Raw genomic sequence first — 6,382 nt, forward strand, 5'->3', positions numbered from 1 at the left:
GGTCTCCCGCGTGACAGGCGGGGATACTCACCACTATACTACAACGACTTGTGCGGCACACCAAGAAAGTCACATATTCCTGTTTCCAGTAGACCCAATACAATGTGTGTGTGTGGCTGTCGATTTCAAATCAAACTAATACATGTAGTAGTCACTGCTGAGTTTATTATATTATTACTTTATAATGTAAAAATTCAATAATTAACCATCATTTATATTCATATTTACATCCAATACCATCAACAAACTACAATTATACATACAAATCCATTTAAAATTATAATTTACAAGAAACATTAATCAATTCTCATGAATAATCACGATAATGTCAAAGATTTTGATTTACAAATTTAATTTGTTTCGATCTTGAGATATAAAATTGATTACCATAGCTACAAAAAGTAATTGGCGTTCAACATGACATTAATCTCAATTCTAAAATCAAATATTAACTCATATTTTCAAGGTTATTTTTTGTATTCACATATTTCAAAAAAATATTTTTAATAAGTGTTTTTTTAAATTGTATCTTCAGTTATAAATATCAAATGTCAATATATAATCAAACTTATAAATCAACATAGTTCTTTCATAAAAAAAAAAAGCATTATTTAATAATAGTAACACATCTTAGCATCTTTACATAACAATAATCATTATAATATATAGACCGTGCATCGCACGGGTATCATGATATTAATAATAACAAAGGTTGTTTGTTGGTGAATCATGAATGTTTATTTGGGTGTGTAGCTTGAGCATTACGGAGTTTGGTAGTCTAACTTAACTAGATGTCCTGCAAGTAGAGAAAAGTGGAAAAACCTATTAAAATTAACTTTGTGCTTCTTATTTCGCTTTAATCCATATGCACTAAGAGTAATTTGAGTTGAAATCCTTAGGTCGTTGGTTTGAATCCGGCAGCAGGTCGGATTACTAATGTTTTGTTTAATTAAGCTTTGCTTTGTTTTCCTATAAAAGCATAAAGGAAAAGACACCGTTGCCGGGGATCGAACCCAGGTCTCCCGCGTGACAAGCAGGGATACTCACCACAATACTACAACGACTTGTGCGGCACACCAAGAAAGTCACATATTCCTGTTTCCAGTAAACCCAATACAATGTGTGCGTGTAGCTGTCGATTTCAAATCAAACTAATACATGTCGTAGTCATTGCTGAGTTTATTATATTATTACTTTATAATGTAAAAATTCAATAATTAACCATCATTTATATTCATATTTACATCCAATACCATCAACAAACTACAATTATACATACAAATCCATTTAAAATTATAATTTACAAGAAACATTAATCAATTCTCATGAATAATCACGATAATGTCAAAGATTTTGATTTACAAATTTAATTTGTTTCGATCTTGAGATATAAAATTGATTACCATAGCTACAAAAAGTAATTGGCGTTCAACATGACATTAATCTCAATTCTAAAATCAAATATTAACTCATATTTTCAAGGTTATTTTTTGTATTCACATATTTCAAAAAAATATTTTTAATAAGTGTTTTTTTAAATTGTATCTTCAGTTATAAATATCAAATGTCAATATATAATCAAACTTATAAATCAACATAGGTCTTTCATAAAAAAAAAACTTTATTTAATAATAGTAACACATCTTTGCATCTTTACATAACAATAATCATTATAATACATAGACCGTGCATCGCACGGGTATCATGATATTAATAATAACAAAGGTTGTTTGTTGGTGAATCATGAATGTTTATTTGGGTGTGTAGCTTGAGCATTACGGAGTTTGGTAGTCTAACTTAACTAGATGTCCTGCAAGTAGAGAAAAGTGGAAGAACCTATTAAAATTAACTTCGCTTTAATCCATATGCACTAAGAGTAATTTGAGTTGAAATCCTTAGGTCGTTGGTTTGAATCCGGCAGGTCGGATTACTAATGTTTTGTTTGATTAAGCTTTGCTTTGTTTTCCTATAAAAGCTTAAAGGAAAAGACGCCGTTGCCGGGGATCGAACCCGGGTCTCCCTCGTGACAGGCGGGGATACTCACCACTATACTACAACGACTTGTGCGGAACACCAAGAAAGTCACATATTCCTGTTTCCAGTAGACCCAATACAATGTGTGCGTGTGGCTGTCGATTTCAAATCAAACTAATACATGTCGTAGTCACTGCTGAGTTTATTATATTATTACTTTATAATGTAAAAATTCAATAATTAACCATCATTTATATTCATATTTACATCCAATACCATCAACAAACTACAATTATACATACAAATCCAATTAAAATTATAATTTACAAGAAACATTAATCAATTCTCATGAATAATCACGATAATGTCAAAGATTTTGATTTACAAATTTAATTTGTTTCGATCTTGAGATATAAAATTGATTACCATAGCTACAAAAAGTAATTAGCGTTCAACATGACATTAATCTCAATTCTAAAATCAAATATTAACTCATATTTTTAAGGTTATTTTTTGTATTCACATATTTCAAAAAAATATTTTTAATAGGTGTTTTTTTAAATTGTATCTTCAGTTATAAATATCAAATGTCAATATATAATCAAACTTATAAATCAACATAGGTCTTTCATAAAAAAAAAGCATTATTTAATAATAGTAACACATCTTTGCATCTTTACATAACAATAATCATTATAATATATAGACCGTGCATCGCACGGGTATCATGATATTAATAATAACAAAGGTTGTTTGTTGGTGAATCATGAATGTTTATTTGGGTGTGTAGCTTGAGCATTACGGAGTTTGGTAGTCTAACTTAACTAGATGTCCTGCAAGTAGCGAAAAAAATTAACTTTGTGCTTCTTATTTCGCTTTAATCCATATGCACTAAAAGTAATTTGAGTTGAAATCCTTAGGTCGTTGGTTTGAATCCGGCAGCAGGTCGGATTACTAATGTTTTGTTTGATTAAGCTTTGCTTTGTTTTCCTATAAAAGCTTAAAGGAAAAGACGCCGTTGCCGGGGATCGAACCCGGGTCTCCCGCGTGACAGGCGGGGATACTCACCACTATACTACAACGACTTGTGCGGCACACCAAGAAAGTCACATATTCCTGTTTCCAGTAGACCCAATACAATGTGTGCGTGTGGCTGTCGATTTCAAATCAAACTAATACATGTCGTAGTCACTGCTGAGTTTATTATATTATTACTTTATAATGTAAAAATTCAATAATTAACCATCATTTATATTCATATTTACATCCAATACCATCAACAAACTACAATTATACATACAAATCCATTTAAAATTATAATTTACAAGAAACATTAATCAATTCTCATGAATAATCACGATAATGTCAAAGATTTTGATTTACAAATTTAATTTGTTTCGATCTTGAGATATAAAATTGATTACCATAGCTACAAAAAGTAATTAGCGTTCAACATGACATTAATCTCAATTCTAAAATCAAATATTAACTCATATTTTTAAGGTTATTTTTTGTATTCACATATTTCAAAAAAATATTTTTAATAGGTGTTTTTTTAAATTGTATCTTCAGTTATAAATATCAAATGTCAATATATAATCAAACTTATAAATCAACATAGGTCTTTCAAAAAAAAAAAGCATTATTTAATAATAGTAACACATCTTAGCATCTTTACATAACAATAATCATTATAATATATAGACCGTGCATCGCACGGGTATCATGATATTAATAATAACAAAGGTTGTTTATTGGTGAATCATGAATGTTTATTTGGGTGTGTAGCTTGAGCATTACGGAGTTTGGTAGTCTAACTTAACTAGATGTCCTGCAAGTAGAGAAAAGTGGAAAAACCTATTAAAATTAACTTTGTGCTTCTTATTTCGCTTTAATCCATATGCACTAAGAGTAATTTGAGTTGAAATCCTTAGGTCGTTGGTTTGAATCCGGCAGCAGGTCGGATTACTAATGTTTTGTTTAATTAAGCTTTGCTTTGTTTTCCTATAAAAGCATAAAGGAAAAGACGCCGTTGCCGGGGATCGAACCCAGGTCTCCCACGTGACAGGCGGGGATACTCACCACTATACTACAACGACTTGTGCGGCAAACCAACAAAAGTCACATATTCCTGTTTCCAGTAGACCCAATACAATGTGTGCGTGTGGCTGTCGATTTCAAATCAAACTAATACATGTCGTAGTCACTGCTGAATTTATTATATTATTACTTTATAATGTAAAAATTCAATAATTAACCATCATTTATATTCTTATTTACATCCAATACCATCAACAAACTACAATTATACATACAAATCCAAGTAAAATTATAATTTACAAGAAACATTAATCAATTCTCATGAATAATCACGATAATATCAAAGATTTTGATTTAAAAATTTCATTTGTTTCGATCTTGAGATATAAAATTGATTACCATAGCTACAAAAAGTAATTAGCGTTCAACATGACATTAATCTCAATTCTAAAATCAAATATTAACTCATATTCTTAAGGTTATTTTTTGTATTCACATATTTCAAACAATATTTTTCATAGGTGTTTTTATTAATTGTATCTTCAGTTATAAATAGCAAATGTCATTATATAATCAAACTTATAAATCAACATAGGCCTTTCATAAAAAAAAACCTTTATTTAATAATAGTAACACATCTTAGCATCTTTACATAACAATAATCATTATAATATATAGACCGTGCATCGCACGGGTATCATGATATTAATAATAACAAAGGTTGTTTGTTGGTGAATCATGAATGTTTATTTGGGTGTGTAGCTTGAGCATTACGGAGTTTGGTAGTCTAACTTAACTAGATGTCCTGCAAGTAGCGAAAAAAATTAACTTTGTGCTTCTTATTTCGCTTTAATCCATATGCACTAAAAGTAATTTGAGTTGAAATCCTTAGGTCGTTGGTTTGAATCCGGCAGCAGGTCGGATTACTAATGTTTTGTTTGATTAAGCTTTGCTTTGTTTTCCTATAAAGAGCTTAAAGGAAAAGACGCCGTTGCCGGGGATCGAACCCGGGTCTCCCGCGTGACAGGCGGGGATACTCACCACTATACTACAACGACTTGTGCGGCACACCAAGAAAGTCACATATTCCTGTTTCCAGTAGACCCAATACAATGTGTGCGTGTGGCTGTCGATTTCAAATCAAACTAATACATGTCGTAGTCACTGCTGAGTTTATTATATTATTACTTTATAATGTAAAAATTCAATAATTAACCATCATTTATATTCATATTTACATCCAATACCATCAACAAACTACAATTATACATACAAATCCATTTAAAATTATAATTTACAAGAAACATTAATCAATTCTCATGAATAATCACGATAATGTCAAAGATTTTGATTTACAAATTTAATTTGTTTCGATCTTGAGATATAAAATTGATTACCATAGCTACAAAAAGTAATTGGCGTTCAACATGACATTAATCTCAATTCTAAAATCAAATATTAACTCATATTTTTAAGGTTATTTTTTGTATTCACATATTTCAAAAAAATATTTTTAATAAGTGTTTTTTTAAATTGTATCTTCAGTTATAAATATCAAATGTCAATATATAATCAAACTTATAAATCAACATAGGTCTTTCATAAAAAAAAAAAATTATTTAATAATAGTAACACATCTTAGCATCTTTACATAACAATAATCATTATAATATATAGACCGTGCATCGCACGGGTATCATGATATTAATAATAACAAAGGTTGTTTGTTGGTGAATCATGAATGTTTATTTGGGTGTGTAGCTTGAGCATTACGGAGTTTGGTAGTGAAACTTAACTAGATGTCCTGCAAGTAGAGAAAAGTGGAAGAACCTATTAAAATTAAATTTAGCTCAGTTGGTAGAGCTGAGGAATGTAGCTGGAGTAATTTCAGTTGAAATCATCCTTAGGTCGCTGGTTCGAATTCGGCAGGTCGGATTACTAATGTTTTGTTTGATTAATCTTTGTTTTGTTTTCCTATAAAGAAATCATCCTTAGGTCGGATTACTATTTGTTTTCCTATAAAGAAATCATCCTTAGGTCGGATTACTAATGTTTTGTTTGATTAATCTTTGCTTTGTTTTCCTATAAAGAAATCATCCTTAGGTCGCTGGTTCGAATTCGGCAGGTCGGATTACTAATGTTTTGTTTGATTAATCTTTGCTTTGTTTTCCTATAAAGAGCTTAAAGTAAATGACGCCGTTGTTGGGGATCGAACCCGAGTCTCCCGCGTGACAGGCGGGGATACTCATCACTATACTACAACGACTTGTGCGGCACACCAAGAAAGTCATATATTCCTGTTTCCAGTAGACCCAATACAATGTGTGCGTGTGGCTGTCGATTTCAAATCAAACTAATACATGTCGTA

The 6,382-nt window shown here is 30.6% G+C and overlaps 2 non-coding genes across 2 annotated transcripts; both read right to left on the reverse strand.

Annotated features, from left to right (window-relative positions):
- Nucleotides 1-2,987: 2,987 nt before the first annotated feature.
- Nucleotides 2,988-3,059, reverse strand: TRNAD-GUC. The gene has a single exon. It is a non-coding gene; the product is annotated as a tRNA-Asp (tRNA).
- Nucleotides 3,060-5,000: 1,941 nt separating this feature from the next.
- Nucleotides 5,001-5,072, reverse strand: TRNAD-GUC. The gene has a single exon. It is a non-coding gene; the product is annotated as a tRNA-Asp (tRNA).
- Nucleotides 5,073-6,382: the final 1,310 nt, after the last annotated feature.

The sequence above is a fragment of the Ipomoea triloba genome, chromosome 10 (assembly GCF_003576645.1).
Source record: "Ipomoea triloba cultivar NCNSP0323 chromosome 10, ASM357664v1".
In the NCBI taxonomy this organism is placed as follows: domain Eukaryota; kingdom Viridiplantae; phylum Streptophyta; class Magnoliopsida; order Solanales; family Convolvulaceae; genus Ipomoea; species Ipomoea triloba.